Source organism: Pseudochaenichthys georgianus, unplaced genomic scaffold, assembly GCF_902827115.2.
Source record: "Pseudochaenichthys georgianus unplaced genomic scaffold, fPseGeo1.2 scaffold_542_arrow_ctg1, whole genome shotgun sequence".
NCBI classification, from domain to species: domain Eukaryota; kingdom Metazoa; phylum Chordata; class Actinopteri; order Perciformes; family Channichthyidae; genus Pseudochaenichthys; species Pseudochaenichthys georgianus.
The window spans coordinates 36,865-50,997 of NW_027263103.1; the positions used below are offsets into that span (position 1 = coordinate 36,865).

Genomic DNA, 14,133 nt, shown 5'->3' on the forward strand with positions numbered 1-14,133 from the left:
TTCAAAAGTATAAATATAGTATAAGAATATGGAAATTCGCCTTTATTGATAGCATACATTTAGGAAAAAATTTGAATTGAAAATAAATTAAAAAAAACGAATATCCGAATAATGAAATTAAAACCCGAATAGTTGACCAACGAACGAATATTCGAATAGTCGAATATTCGGGTACAGCCCTAGAAATGTAAAATACGATGGCGAAGAAGAAGATTCCAGTGGCCCAGATTTTTGTCCATTCTGGACGAGTGAAAAACGTATTCGGACAAGTACATTGCCAAACTCACTTGTCCATGCACAAGTACTCTCTAAAAACGTGTTCTCACACTGCAGACATAAATAAAGCAGCGACTGTATTCGCCATGACACGGACAGTCTGTGGTTTGTACTTGTTTAGCTTCCGCCATATTTGACAACTCCATACGGAAACTCTAATGGGACATTTGACGTCTAGACGGCTGCCCGATTTGCATCGTGCATGCGCGAGTCATAAACGTCTCAAATATCTTTATTAAAATATTTTGTATTTGAAATAAAATGAAGGACATTCACAGTTAATGTAATTAGATATAAATTATGAATGCCATACATATTGCATACATTCAGTCAATATTTCTTCAGCATGTATGATGGCTGTCCAACAGAAGTTACATCCATTTCTCACTTATTCTGACAATGCACTTAACCCAATAAAATGACCCAACAAAAGGAGTTGCTCAATAATAGTGAAGTCACGTTGTAATAACAATAACTCGTCTCTCTCGTTCAGATTAATATTGTGGGGTTTTTTGAGTGTTCTTTTTCTGCTTTGCCAAACGCCACTGTGTCAAATGTCCCATTAGAGTTGCCGTATGGAGTTGTCAAATATGGCGGACCATCTCGCACATGCGCACTGCAGATGGGGCAGGGCTGCAGATCGGGTAGTGACACACTTTGAAGATGACGTCACGGCTCCGCCTACACTGCGTTACTATAGTTACTGCCCCAGTTCCTAAACTGTATTGGAAACGCAGCATAAAGTGAGCCTGGCCTACCAAGGCCTAACTATACCGTACTATACCGTACGAGGCCCTGCAGTGGAAAGGCGCCATGAGTGGATGTCATTGAAGACCTTTCCAAGAGCAGTCTCAGTGCTGTGGTTTGGACGAAAGCCTGGCTGGAACACATCCAAACAGTTATTTACATGCAAGAAATTACTCAACTGTTGAAAAACTACTTGTTCAATGATCGTACCTAGAAATGGGAGGTTTGATATGGGCCTGTAATTGGTCATTACTGAAGCATCTAGATTATTCTTTTTTAAGAGCGGTTTAATGACTGCAGTTTTCAGGGCCTGTGGAAAAACACCTGAGTGAAGAGACTTGTTTACTATGTGAAGTAGATCTGAAGCCATGCAACGAAAAGCATCTTTGAAAAACCCTGTTGGAATAATATCAAGGCAGCAGGAGGAGGACTTCAGAAGTTGAATAATGTCCTCCAGGTTTCTATCATTAATCTGATGGAACTGTGTCATGGTGTCTGAATTGATGTTAAGTGGACACGGAGACAACACATCTGCTGTTCCTGATGCAGAGGCACTGACTGCTGGTCTGGTGTTCTGAGTGGGGGGATACTGACACTGGGGGGTTAGTTAGTCTGTCCACGGTAGCATTGTTTTTGTTTTTGGCAATGATGTCGGAAAAGAAAGACTGTCGTCCAATTTACAATTCCAAATGATAAAAGCCAAGTCTCTCTTTATAGATTTCAAAGTGAACCTGGAGATTTGTTTTTCTCCACCTGCGTTCAGCTTTTCGACACTCTTTTTTCTGCTCTCACGGTCATGGCCTTTCTCCATGGAGATCTTTTCTTCCCAGTCACTTCCTTTACCTTAGTTGGAGCAATGGCATCTATAACATTCAAATGATCTACTAGCTCATTTACTGAGATGTTAGCAGGGCCAGTGTGGAAGAAACATCCCGAGTAAACATTTCCCTCGTGTTTTCAGTTAAATATCGCTTTGTGGTTACCTCTTTTTGAACATGTGTGTGAACAGAAATAGAGCTCTCAAAGGAATGGTCAGAGAGCGCAACATCAGTCACCACAACCTCAGAGATATTCAGACCCTTTGAGATCATCAAGTCCAGAGTGTGCCCCTTGTTGTGCGTGGGCTCCGTCACATGCTGAGTCAGTCCATTGAATTGATCTATTTAAAACAAGGGACAGTGTTCATTAAGCAACATATTAAAAACATGTCAAAGTACTCGATTAGCCAACAGGCTAGTTTTCACCGATAGTCCCTTTGCCAGATGGTGACATCCTAAAAGCAACAATAAAAATACCACGACATTGTTATACCATTGTACATATTTACAATAGATGACATCACTGAATACAGATGAGAGCAAGTCATGATAATAAATACAAAATGTACAATACGCACTCATACACACACCTACACACACACATCAGTGCTGACACTGTGAGCCAACCCACGAATTGTCCGGTACCGGATAATTGTTATTTGGGATTAATAAGAGTTGAGAGGACAGGATATGTACTCCTAAGTACTTGTACTCCGAGACAACACTATAGACAGCAGTTCAGTAAAGTCATCAAAAGAAGCTAAAAGAAGCTGAGAGCACAGCTGAACTCCCGCAGCCCTGGGGGGCCCTACATTGGTTGTGATGTCAGGGTTTGGTCAAGTCGCTCTCTCCTGGTGAGGAAAGCGGCATACCAGTAAATCAGGTATGGATTTACTTCCATTTTGGCCATTCTTGACACCAAGATGTCTGCTTGTATTGTGTTGCTGCTGAGAAGTCTAGGAAGAGGGCTCTTGCATAGGTGTGGCGTTTATCTAAATGTTTAGTGATGATGTGAACCAGAGCAGCAGCAGTACCACCCCCTTGCTTATAGGCACATTGGTATGGATCAAGTATGTCTTGTCCGTCACAATAGGTTTAGCTGAAGAGGTCATTCCTGTCACGGTTCTCATGGTGTCCCACACTTTTTTGGGGTCTTTGGCTTTAAAAGCATTTCCCAAAAGCTCTCTGTGTGTTTTGATTCCCTCAATTTGACTTTCAGATCTTTCTCTGTCTGTTCAAGTGCTCCGTAGTCTTTGTTTCATGTCCTTAGTCACATATGATTTATTACTTTCTCTTCTGGTTCCCTTGAGTTTGGTCTTATCCACTGGTATCATATTCACAACATTATTATCAGAGGTCAGTATTGGTGTCTGTATTTAGACACATAGGCTCCTTTATCATTAACAAAGCATTTGTGCAGGATAGTGTCTTTCCTGCTGTGATCCCTAACACACTGCTGGAACCCAGGTAACAGTCTCCAGGCGACATTGCTTCATGTCCCGAGCACTATTGCCGGTGCATCGGGGTGGCTGAGTTGCAGCTCGTGAACACGGTGTCCTCTGCCGCTGGGAGGCATGTAAACAACAAACTGTAAAATACACCCGAATTCTCGAGGCAGATAAAAGGGTCTTGACGTCATGCTGAGAATTTCTACGTTGGGATTGCAGGTTTTACATTTGACTGAGTATGATCGGCACCACAGATCATTAATATACACACAAATACCGCCTCCTCTGGTTTTCCCCGAGTTCGCATCCCTGTCTGCTCGAACAAGGGCGAGTCCGGGTCCTTGGTGTATTCGTAGGAGGCCGATCGCATTGTAGCCCTAGCATAGCCTCGCGGCTGTAGCAGCGCAGAGGCCGGGGCTCCTCGCCATACCTGTTCGTGCTGTCACTCAGGTGTGTCTTGGAAAGTTGAATGGCCAGACATGGTCTGCAGAAGGCCAATGTAATCCCCAGGATCAAAAGCATGGTCTCTCAAAATGACGTTTCATACAGACACAACAAAGTTTAGACAAAAAAACAAAACCCAAGAGGAACGGAGCATACTGAGACTCGCAGTGACAGGATGCCGTCTCCCTCTGTCTCCTGTATACCAGAGGTGGGAGTAAGTCATACATGTGCAAGTCTCAAGGTACTGGGGTGAGAGTCAAGCAAGTCAAGTCCTACGAAATCCTGATGAATAACCCCTGTGTGTGTGTGTGTGTGTGTGTGTGTGTGTGTGTGTGTGTGTGTGTGTGTGTGTGTGTGTGTGTGTGTGTGTGTGTGTGTGTGTGTGTGTGTGTGTGTGTGTGTGTGTGTGTGTGTGTGTGTGTGTGTGTGTGTGTGTGTGTGTGTGTGTGTGTGTGTGTGTGTGTGTGTGTGTGTGTGTGTGTGTGTGTGTGTGTGTGTGTGTGTGTGTGTGTGTGTGTGTGTGTGTGTGTGTGTGTGTGTGTGTGTGTGTGTGTGTCGTAGCAGCCTGCGGTCGCTCGTTAGCTGTTCTAATGAAGGTAAACACAGTGAAGGCACAGCTCTTTGCAGCTGCTGCTGCTCTTCTCAGATTCTGCTGAGTTGCACGTTACTGCCTCCTGGTGCTGCTATTATATATATTGATTTGTTGTTCAGGAACTTGTGTGCTCTCAGATTGCCCAGATCAGAACCCTCAAAGCGATCAGCTTTGGATGTATATACAGTTATGGTGAGGTCTCGTGCCTGATTGAGGAGGTCATCTGTTATGGCATCGGTGGGGTTCTCACCAAACTCTTCAAGTGCAGGTATGTCCAGACTCATGCTGCTCTTGCACCATGCCCTCTTGCCAGTGAAATATGGATAACTAGGTATCTCTACCACTCAGACTGTGGATGAAGGGCTTCGCACAACACTGTGAAGATCCCAGTGCCACAACCATTTCATGTATGGGCAGGTATATACATTCTGGCCTGTTCTCACCCACAGCTCTGTTAGATCACTGAGGTGCGTAGCACCATAGTACACCCATGTGGTAATGATGGTGGTGTCATTGGCATACGGCAACTCTGTCAACTCCCTCATTCTGGACACTGTAGAGAGTGTGGAGGAAGATCCTAGTGTCAGCCTCATGCTGTGTTGATTCAAGAGCAGGAACATCTATAACAGACCATGCCGTGAGCACCACAGTCTCTTCTTTGAATCCACCAGCCAGGTAGAGATGAGTGGGGCCAAGACCAGGTTCCAGTTGTTCATCCGCACACCACTTCTCACAAAGGAAGCTCAGCAGGTTTGCTTTGTTAGCAGACACTGCAAAAACCTCCTTTGGATCCAGAGCTGTGTACTGCTCACTGACTTGATACACTTTCGCTGGTTTGGATCTGGCATATCTCTGTTTTGGATCTGGCATATCTCTGGTTTGGATCTGGCATATCTCTGGTTTGGATCTGGCATATCTCTGGTTTGGATCTGGCATATCTCTGGTTTGGATCTGGCATATCTCTGGTTTGGATCTGGCATATCTCTGGTTTGGATCTGGCATTTCTCTGGTTTGGATCTGGCATTTCTCTGGTTTGGATCTGGCATATCTCTGGTTTGGATCTGGCATATCTCTGGTTTGGATCTGGCATATCTCTGGTTTGGATCTGGCATATCTCTGGTTTGGATCTGGCATATCTCTGGTTTGGATCTGGCATTTCTCTGGTTTGGATCTGGCATATCTCTGGTTTGGATCTGGCATATCTCTGGTTTGGATCTGGCATATCTCTGGTTTGGATCTGGCATATCTCTGGTTTGGATCTGGCATATCTCTGGTTTGGATCTGGCATATCTCTGGTTTGGATCTGGCATATCTCTGGTTTGGATCTGGCATTTCTCTGGTTTGGATCTGGCATTTCTCTGGTTTGGATCTGGCATATCTCTGGTTTGGATCTGGCATTTCTCTGGTTTGGATCTGGCATTTCTCTGGTTTGGATCTGGCATATCTCTGGTTTGGATCTGGCATATCTCTGGTTTGGATCTGGCATTTCTCTGGTTTGGATCTGGCATATCTCTGGTTTGGATCTGGCATATCTCTGGTTTGGATCTGGCATATCTCTGGTTTGGATCTGGCATATCTCTGGTTTGGATCTGGCATATCTCTGTTCCTGCTCAGCTGGCTTGAGGCTGGTTGTACTGTATCTGTCACAACAGAAGTGTATGATATCAGTGTCAGGAGGCACATCATTCAGCAGCAGGTGCCTGTATCGCTCAGTGATCACTCCAAATCCTTCTCCTCTGTGGAAAGACCAGTGTCGTATGGCCTTAGTCCCTGTACTCATTCTGCCATCTTCCTGGAAGAGGGATGGGGGAACAATGTTGAGTTCTCCACCACTGGCAATGATCTGGGTCATGCGCAGAAGAGCAGTGACTTCATTGCTCTTGCAAGGTGAAGAGGTTTTCCCAGATTTCTTTGGTTTCATCCTGTTGTGTATGGAAGGTGTTTAGCTTTACAACACTCTCTTCTTCTGGTCACTGGACAGTCACTCTGACAATGCCTTCAAACCATCTGCTTTCACACTCAGGCTGTCCTTGACTGTGGCATCTGCACACTCACCAGGAGATATATTGATCAGGGATGGTGTGGCTGTCGTGAATGGGTTGGTCTCTACTGCTGCCATGACCTTGACTACCATCTCTGCATCTCTGTTGACACGACTCCAACCAGATGCATGGTGGGGGCTGGAGGAATGGAGGTGCAGCGTAGACTTGAGCTCTGCAGAGATAGCTGCAGTGAGTGGTTTTGTGTAGACCCACTTCATCCTGGCAGCACGATTGAGTGTAATGTCACCCAGACCACTTGCCTCCTTGGCATCTGCATTATATGTCTGCTCCAGAAGCATGTCAGGAGAAACACCATTGTGGTTGCCATCTGCTCTCCTTCCAACAAATGCACCTGCCATCAGTGCTTCATGTGCCTCAGGGGCTGTCTCTGGCAGTTTCTTCATCTCAGACAAATACAGAGGCAAAGACTGCTGCCCATATTTGTAGTGTCCTGCTGCAGTGAGGTAAGGTAGCATCCGTGCTGATTCACAGAGATCTCCTGCCCAGTAACCTTCCCGCTGGTAGTAGATGAACCTGGAGAATGTCTGACATCTCCAGAAAGATTGACCAGAAAACTGCAGAGATTCCTGGAAAAGTAACATCTGTTCTTGTAGGATTGATATCTGTGGACGTGACATCTGGATGATCTCTAACTTCTCAGTAGCAGTGGTGTCTTTCTCAAACAACATGTTCTACTTGTGACTGCCAGTGTTGTGTTTCTCTGTCTGATGCACATGCCTCAAATGCTTGCCAGTACAAGCGCCACATGGCATCACTGAGGATCTCACCAAACATCTTCTTGACAGTCCCTTCCTGAAACAGACCAGCTGCAACAATAATACCCTCATCACAACGTCATCCCTGATGATCTTGCAAACAGCCTTCATGTAGTTATGAGCTTGGTGAAATCCTCCCAGCAGCAGGACTACAGCAGAACTCATCTCTGTGCTTGTCTTTGATGGCAACTGCGAGTTCATATGTAGCCTGATCTCCAAAGATAATGGTATACTTGTCTCCCAGTGCATGCGATGTCTTGATCAGCCATTTAATTACTTCTTTCAGGACAGCAGGATCAGTTAGAGATGCTGGGATGAGAGGAAGATAGCCAATGATACTGGCCGGTATGTGTGGGTGGAGGTCTGCACAGAAGGCAGAAAAGCCAGGCAGTTCTGCTTCTGCATCTGGAGGAGCATCCAGCAATTATGAAGTTGTAGCCATTCTTGCTAGATGCCACGTAAGTAACAGGTCTTCAGCTGTGCCTAAATGCCTAAACAGAATAAGATCTGGTATTGGACGTGCAAAAGCCACTCTCGCCAAATGGGGATACCTAAATGACGGGGACGTTGTGTGTGACTGCGGCATTGAACCACAAACCATGCAACATCTCCTGATATGCCCCCTGCACAACATCGGACTTGGCAGAGTTTAATGAGAAGGGACAGCAATGTGTTCAGCTGTGGCTGAACCACATCTAACCAAGCCCTGTAACTGACTGCCTTGTGGACAGGATAAGAAGAAGCTGTGCCATCTGAGGAAGTATCCAGACTCTCTAGCTTCTCATTATGCTCAAGTGACCTGGACCTCTGCCTGTCTTTAGCGGAGACGTGACACATGGGAGCAGGTACTGAGAGAGTCTTCTTTCTGTCCGAGGTAGAAGTGGGGAGTCTGGCACCCTCCTGGACACGCACAATCTTTTGGTTTTCAATTATGATTGCAGTGGTGGCATTCAAGCTCCCACCCTCCAGTGTCTTCTTCTTCCAGTCCAGATTGTCCATGGCAAACACATGGGGGATCTCGCTGTTTTTCATCATGGTCTCTGGGATGTAAACACCATCAGTTTCAACCTGCTGCATGACCTTCTCACTTTGTGCTGTCAGCTGACGCTGCATACGTTCATAACTGATCCCAAGCCCCAATCGGTTGTTCATCATAATGAGTGATGTACTACGTGTCTGGTTGAATAAGTGGTAGATAGTGACTATGCCCAAAGGTGTTGATACGCCAGATGCTAAGGTAACGCTAATGTAGCGTTAGCATGTTTGTGTAAGGTGTTGATTTAGACACTTGGTGTTGGAATTGTGTTCCGTTAGGTAAAATGGTTATTATCCTCTATTAGCTGAGTTTCTTCCCGTTAAGTGGGTATGCCACATTAATAGGTTGTTAAATATTAACAAGCCCTGGGATGGTGTTTCTTACAATATGCTGCGTCTGCCCCCGGTACCGGGGGCAATCGCGCTCAAGAGGTTTTAAAGTGTGAATGTCAAGGTGGCATGGTATTCATCTATACAGCACTGCACAAACAAAAAGATTACACACATGAAACACTTAATCAAATGATAAATATATATATATATTTATTAAATGAATAATACTGTAAAACTGATTTACAAATTATTAAAGAATTGTTGCTTACAGTAACAGTGTTGGCTAGCTAGCTTAAAATCCTCTCACTTGCTGGAAAATCTGTAAACATTGAATCAATTCAACTTAGCATCGGCAGCAAACCTTGTGTATATGAATGTAAACCTGATCAAAATAGGATACATTAATTTGCACAAATAATAAAAGGGTATTGATTTGACATTAAGTTGAACTTAATGTCAACTTCCAGATAAGTTTAACTCAGTTTGCCTTGTCTTATAAGTAGTGCATGACATTAAGGATTTTGGGAGATGGCCCTGTGGGCCATCTAAGCTATTTTACAGATGGCCCTGAGCCATCGGGCAGCCCTTAATGTCGAGCCCTGGCTTATAAAACACATAAAACCTTCAATTAAAGGGTTTTGCAAAGAAAGTGGCGGCCATTTTGAATGTTGCTGCCTTTAGCTTTCCAGTCTGTAAACTGAAAAATCTGTAAACATTGAATCAATTCAACTTAGCATCGGCAGCAAACCTTGTGTATATTAATGTAAACCCTTCAATATGTTATATAGAAATAATCTTTTAAGTATATTTACCCATTTTGTACACAGCAAACAATCCAGAGGACCACAAGTGCATTGCTTGAAATGGATTTCGCTTTGGAGAGACAAAAAAGGCACAGCGCCATCTAGTGGCCTTATTGAGAACAGCCTTAACCAAGGCATCACCTGAAAGCTTATTTTCTGCTCTTTCAATAGGTTGGCTCAGTTTGTCTTTACTATGAACTGTCACAGAGATATTCAATCAGAAAGAGAATGATGGCATCTGATCGAGCCAGAATATTTGACTTGTTTTCATATAGGGGTTGCATTGTTTGGACCCTCACTGTAGCTTTCCAGTAGCTAGTTGACCGGGTTGTCCACCCAGGTTGTGATCCTTGAAGGTCCTAGATATCATTTCTGGTGGACAACCTTTTACAACATTCCATGTCTGATTTCCTAAAAAAGTGGGTTTTGCCCCCTGGGTATGCAGAGATTTCATGAAGTGAAGGAGGGTTTCTTCTATGAAGCAGCAGATACTGTGAGAGTCAGACATGAATACATAGGTCAGGTCAAGGCAGACTGGTTCACAGACTCTCCTGTTTTGCCGATCCGGTGCTTGAACAAATAACTCTACACCCCTGGCCGAAATGTCCCTAAAATGAAGTCCGAGTTTGAAATATATCTCAAATAATGTATGTATTTCCCCACATAAACAAAACAGTCTGCAATGAAACGGCTGTCTCCTGGGCGCTCCACTTCCTACTTTCTCCTGCGAACGAGATACTTTCTCTCTCTTTTTTTTCTTTCATTGCCCTCTAGGTGCTTCGTACAAAAACAATGCAAATATTCTATTTTAAAAAGTAAAGTCCTTTCGAGTCATCTGTCTCAAACCTAAGTCTCAGGTCATGAATACCAAGTCAAAGTAAAGTCGAGTCTTTTATCAATGTTAGTCAAGCAAGTCTCAAGTAAAAAAATAGGCAAGTCAAGTCATGTGACTCGAGTCCCCCACCATACCCTAGGGACCAGAGGGTACAATGGTTGGACATTTACTACCGGCCGCGGTATGCCTAGTGTACAGGGTCCATATAACCGACTTAATGCATAGCGGGAAGTCGGTTATATAGACATCAACAGAATAAGTGTTTAACGGTGATTTAAACTAGTTTATGCGGGGAAAAGAGTGCTCAAAATCGGATTCAACAGGCCATCCACACCACGACTCCCATTAAAAGTGATTGAAATGTACAGGAATCTGTCCATTTCAATCACATTTGATGACCCGTCCAGGGTGACTTTCTTCCCCAGGAATTAGTGTCTGAAAGCTGGCTAACATTACTTTAAATACAGTGTGCACATGGCTTTATTACCCATGAAATAGTGTGTGAAAGCTGGGTGACTTTGATGTGAATTTAAGGAAGATATGGCCATTTCATCCACACCTCACGACTCCCATTAAAAGTGATTGAAATGTACAGGAATCTGTCCATTTCAATCACATTTGATGACCCGTCCAGGGTGACTTTCTTCCCCAGGAATTAGTGTCTGAAAGCTGGCTAACATTACTTTAAATACAGTGTGCACATGGCTTTATTACCCATGAAATAGTGTGTGAAAGCTGGGTGACTTTGATGTGAATTTAAGGAAGATATGGCCATTTCATCCACACCTCACGACTCCCATTAAAAGTGATTGAAATGTACAGGAATCTGTCCATTTCAATCACATTTGATGACCCGTCCAGGGTGACTTTCTTCCCCAGGAATTAGTGTCTGAAAGCTGGCTAACATTACTTTAAATACAGTGTGCACATGGCTTTATTACCCATGAAATAGTGTGTGAAAGCTGGGTGACTTTGATGTGAATTTAAGGAAGATATGGCCATTTCATCCACACCTCACGACTCCCATTAAAAGTGATTGAAATGTACAGGAATCTGTCCATTTCAATCACATTTGATGACCCGTCCAGGGTGACTTTCTTCCCCAGGAATTAGTGTCTGAAAGCTGGCTAACATTACTTTAAATACAGTGTGCACATGGCTTTATTACCCATGAAATAGTGTGTGAAAGCTGGGTGACTTTGATGTGAATTTAAGGAAGATATGGCCATTTCATCCACACCTCACGACTCCCATTAAAAGTGATTGAAATGTACAGGAATCTGTCCATTTCAATCACATTTGATGACCCGTCCAGGGTGACTTTCTTCCCCAGGAATTAGTGTCTGAAAGCTGGCTAACATTACTTTAAATACAGTGTGCACATGGCTTTATTACCCATGAAATAGTGTGTGAAAGCTGGGTGACTTTGATGTGAATTTAAGGAAGATATGGCCATTTCATCCACACCTCACGACTCCCATTAAAAGTGATTGAAATGTACAGGAATCTGTCCATTTCAATCACATTTGATGACCCGTCCAGGGTGACTTTCTTCCCCAGGAATTAGTGTCTGAAAGCTGGCTAACATTACTTTAAATACAGTGTGCACATGGCTTTATTACCCATGAAATAGTGTGTGAAAGCTGGGTGACTTTGATGTGAATTTAAGGAAGATATGGCCATTTCATCCACACCTCACGACTCCCATTAAAAGTGATTGAAATGTACAGGAATCTGTCCATTTCAATCACATTTGATGACCCGTCCAGGGTGACTTTCTTCCCCAGGAATTAGTGTCTGAAAGCTGGCTAACATTACTTTAAATACAGTGTGCACATGGCTTTATTACCCATGAAATAGTGTGTGAAAGCTGGGTGACTTTGATGTGAATTTAAGGAAGATATGGCCATTTCATCCACACCTCACGACTCCCATTAAAAGTGATTGAAATGTACAGGAATCTGTCCATTTCAATCACATTTGATGACCCGTCCAGGGTGACTTTCTTCCCCAGGAATTAGTGTCTGAAAGCTGGCTAACATTACTTTAAATACAGTGTGCACATGGCTTTATTACCCATGACATAGTGTGTGAAAGCTGGGTGACTTTGATGTGAATTTAGGGAGGGAGAGCAGCAGCAGCAGCAGGCTGTGACCCTGGCGGAAATACATTGATTGTTTTAGCCAGGAATAAGTGTTTAGAAGGCGGGTAAAGTGTTCCTGCAGCTCCTCCATGACGGTAATAATGATTAGATATAATTGCCAGGGCAGAAAGCTCTTTTTAAAAGTGAAAAAACGATTTGAAACCGTTTGAAATGACTGGCGGGTGCTGATGGAAAGCAGGCGGAAATAAATGGATTGTTTACCCAGGAAAAGGTGTTTAAAAGGCGGGTAAAGTGTCCCTGCAGCTCCTCCATGACGGTAATGATTACCCATGAAATAGTGTGTGAAAGATGGGTAAATTTGCTGTGAATTTAAGGGAGATATGGCCCTTTCAAACAGGGAGATGACTGGCGGGTGCTGATGGAAAGCAGGCGGAAATACATGGATTGTTTACCCAGGAAAAGGTGTTTAAAAGGCGGGTAAAGTGTTCCTGCAGCCCTTTAAATACAGTGTGCACATGGCTTTATTACCCATGAAATAGTGTGTGAAAGATGGGTAAATTTGCTGTGAATTTAAGGGAGATATGGCCCTTTCAAACAGGGAGATGACTGGCGGGTGCTGATGGAAAGCAGGCGGAAATACATGGATTGTTTACCCAGGAAAAGGTGTTTAAAAGGCGGGTAAAGTGTTCCTGCAGCCCTTTAAATACAGTGTGCACATGGCTTTATTACCCATGAAATAGTGTGTGAAGATGGGTAAATTTGCTGTGAATTTAAGGGAGATATGGCCCTTTCAAACAGGGAGATGACTGGCGGGTGCTGATGGAAAGCAGGCGGAAATACATGGATTGTTTACCCAGGAAAAGGTGTTTAAAAGGCGGGTAAAGTGTCCCTGCAGCTCCTCCATGACGGTAATAATGATTAGAAATCATTTACAGGGCAGAAAGCTGTTTTTAAAAGTGAAAAAAACGATTTGAAACCGTTTGAAATGACTGGCGGGTGCTGATGGAAAGCAGGCGGAAATAAATGGATTGTTTTACCCAGGAGAAGGTGTTTACAAGGCGGGTAAAGTGTTCCTGCAGCCCCTAAGTGCCTGATTGTTTCAGAGACCCATAGCCGTGACACAGTGAACCATTTACATCCAAAAGTATCCATTTAAAAGTCATTTGTGTAGGGGGAAAAGGGTGCAGAGAGAAGCCTGAAAATGCCTCTCCAGCACCACAGAGAGCTCGCAGGTGCTGGAGAGGGGGAGACAGGCTCACAGGCAGGCCCGGGGACCCCTGCAGAACCCACAGCTGCTGGGTATCGACAAGGCGGTTTGGCAGTCCGCCTTTCAGCACCCAAACTCGGCCCTGAGACAGCCAGCCAGCCCCCCTCAGCTACAAGGAGCCAATAGCCCTCCAAACTCTTTGCTTACGGCCATACCACTCTGAGCACGCCCGATCTCGTCCGATCTCGGAAGCTAAGCAGAGTCGGGCCGGGTCAGTACTTGGATGGGAGACCGCCTGGGAATACCCGGTGCTGTAAGCTTTTGGTTGTTAAATACAGGCACATCCGTGGTGATAAGACAATATTTATAACCGAAAATAGCATGCTACACGTGGGTAGATTAGTTGCAAAGGTCGGGTGGTCTGTTTTAAGTCAGTTTCAAATTAAAATGGGTCATTCAGAAAGTGATATTTCTGAATAAATAGCACTTTCTGAACACATGTCAAACAGACATTCCTATTAAAAGTTATCAATTAGTAGCACGATCGGACACGAGCACTCTGTTTATTTCACACTGCAAGGAGACCGAGCTTGAAAAGCACCTCTCTGTGGCCGCTCCAAGACCCCCAAAACACGGACTAAGGAGCTCCAGGATCCCTCCCTGCCTTGAGAAA

The 14,133-nt window shown here is 44.2% G+C and overlaps 1 non-coding gene across 1 annotated transcript; it reads left to right on the forward strand.

The window, feature by feature from the left end:
- The first annotated feature begins 13,661 nt into the window (after positions 1 to 13,661).
- LOC117443126 (5S ribosomal RNA) lies at positions 13,662 to 13,780 on the forward strand. The gene has a single exon (XR_004551626.1). It is a non-coding gene; the product is annotated as a 5S ribosomal RNA (ribosomal RNA).
- The last annotated feature ends 353 nt before the right edge of the window (positions 13,781 to 14,133 follow it).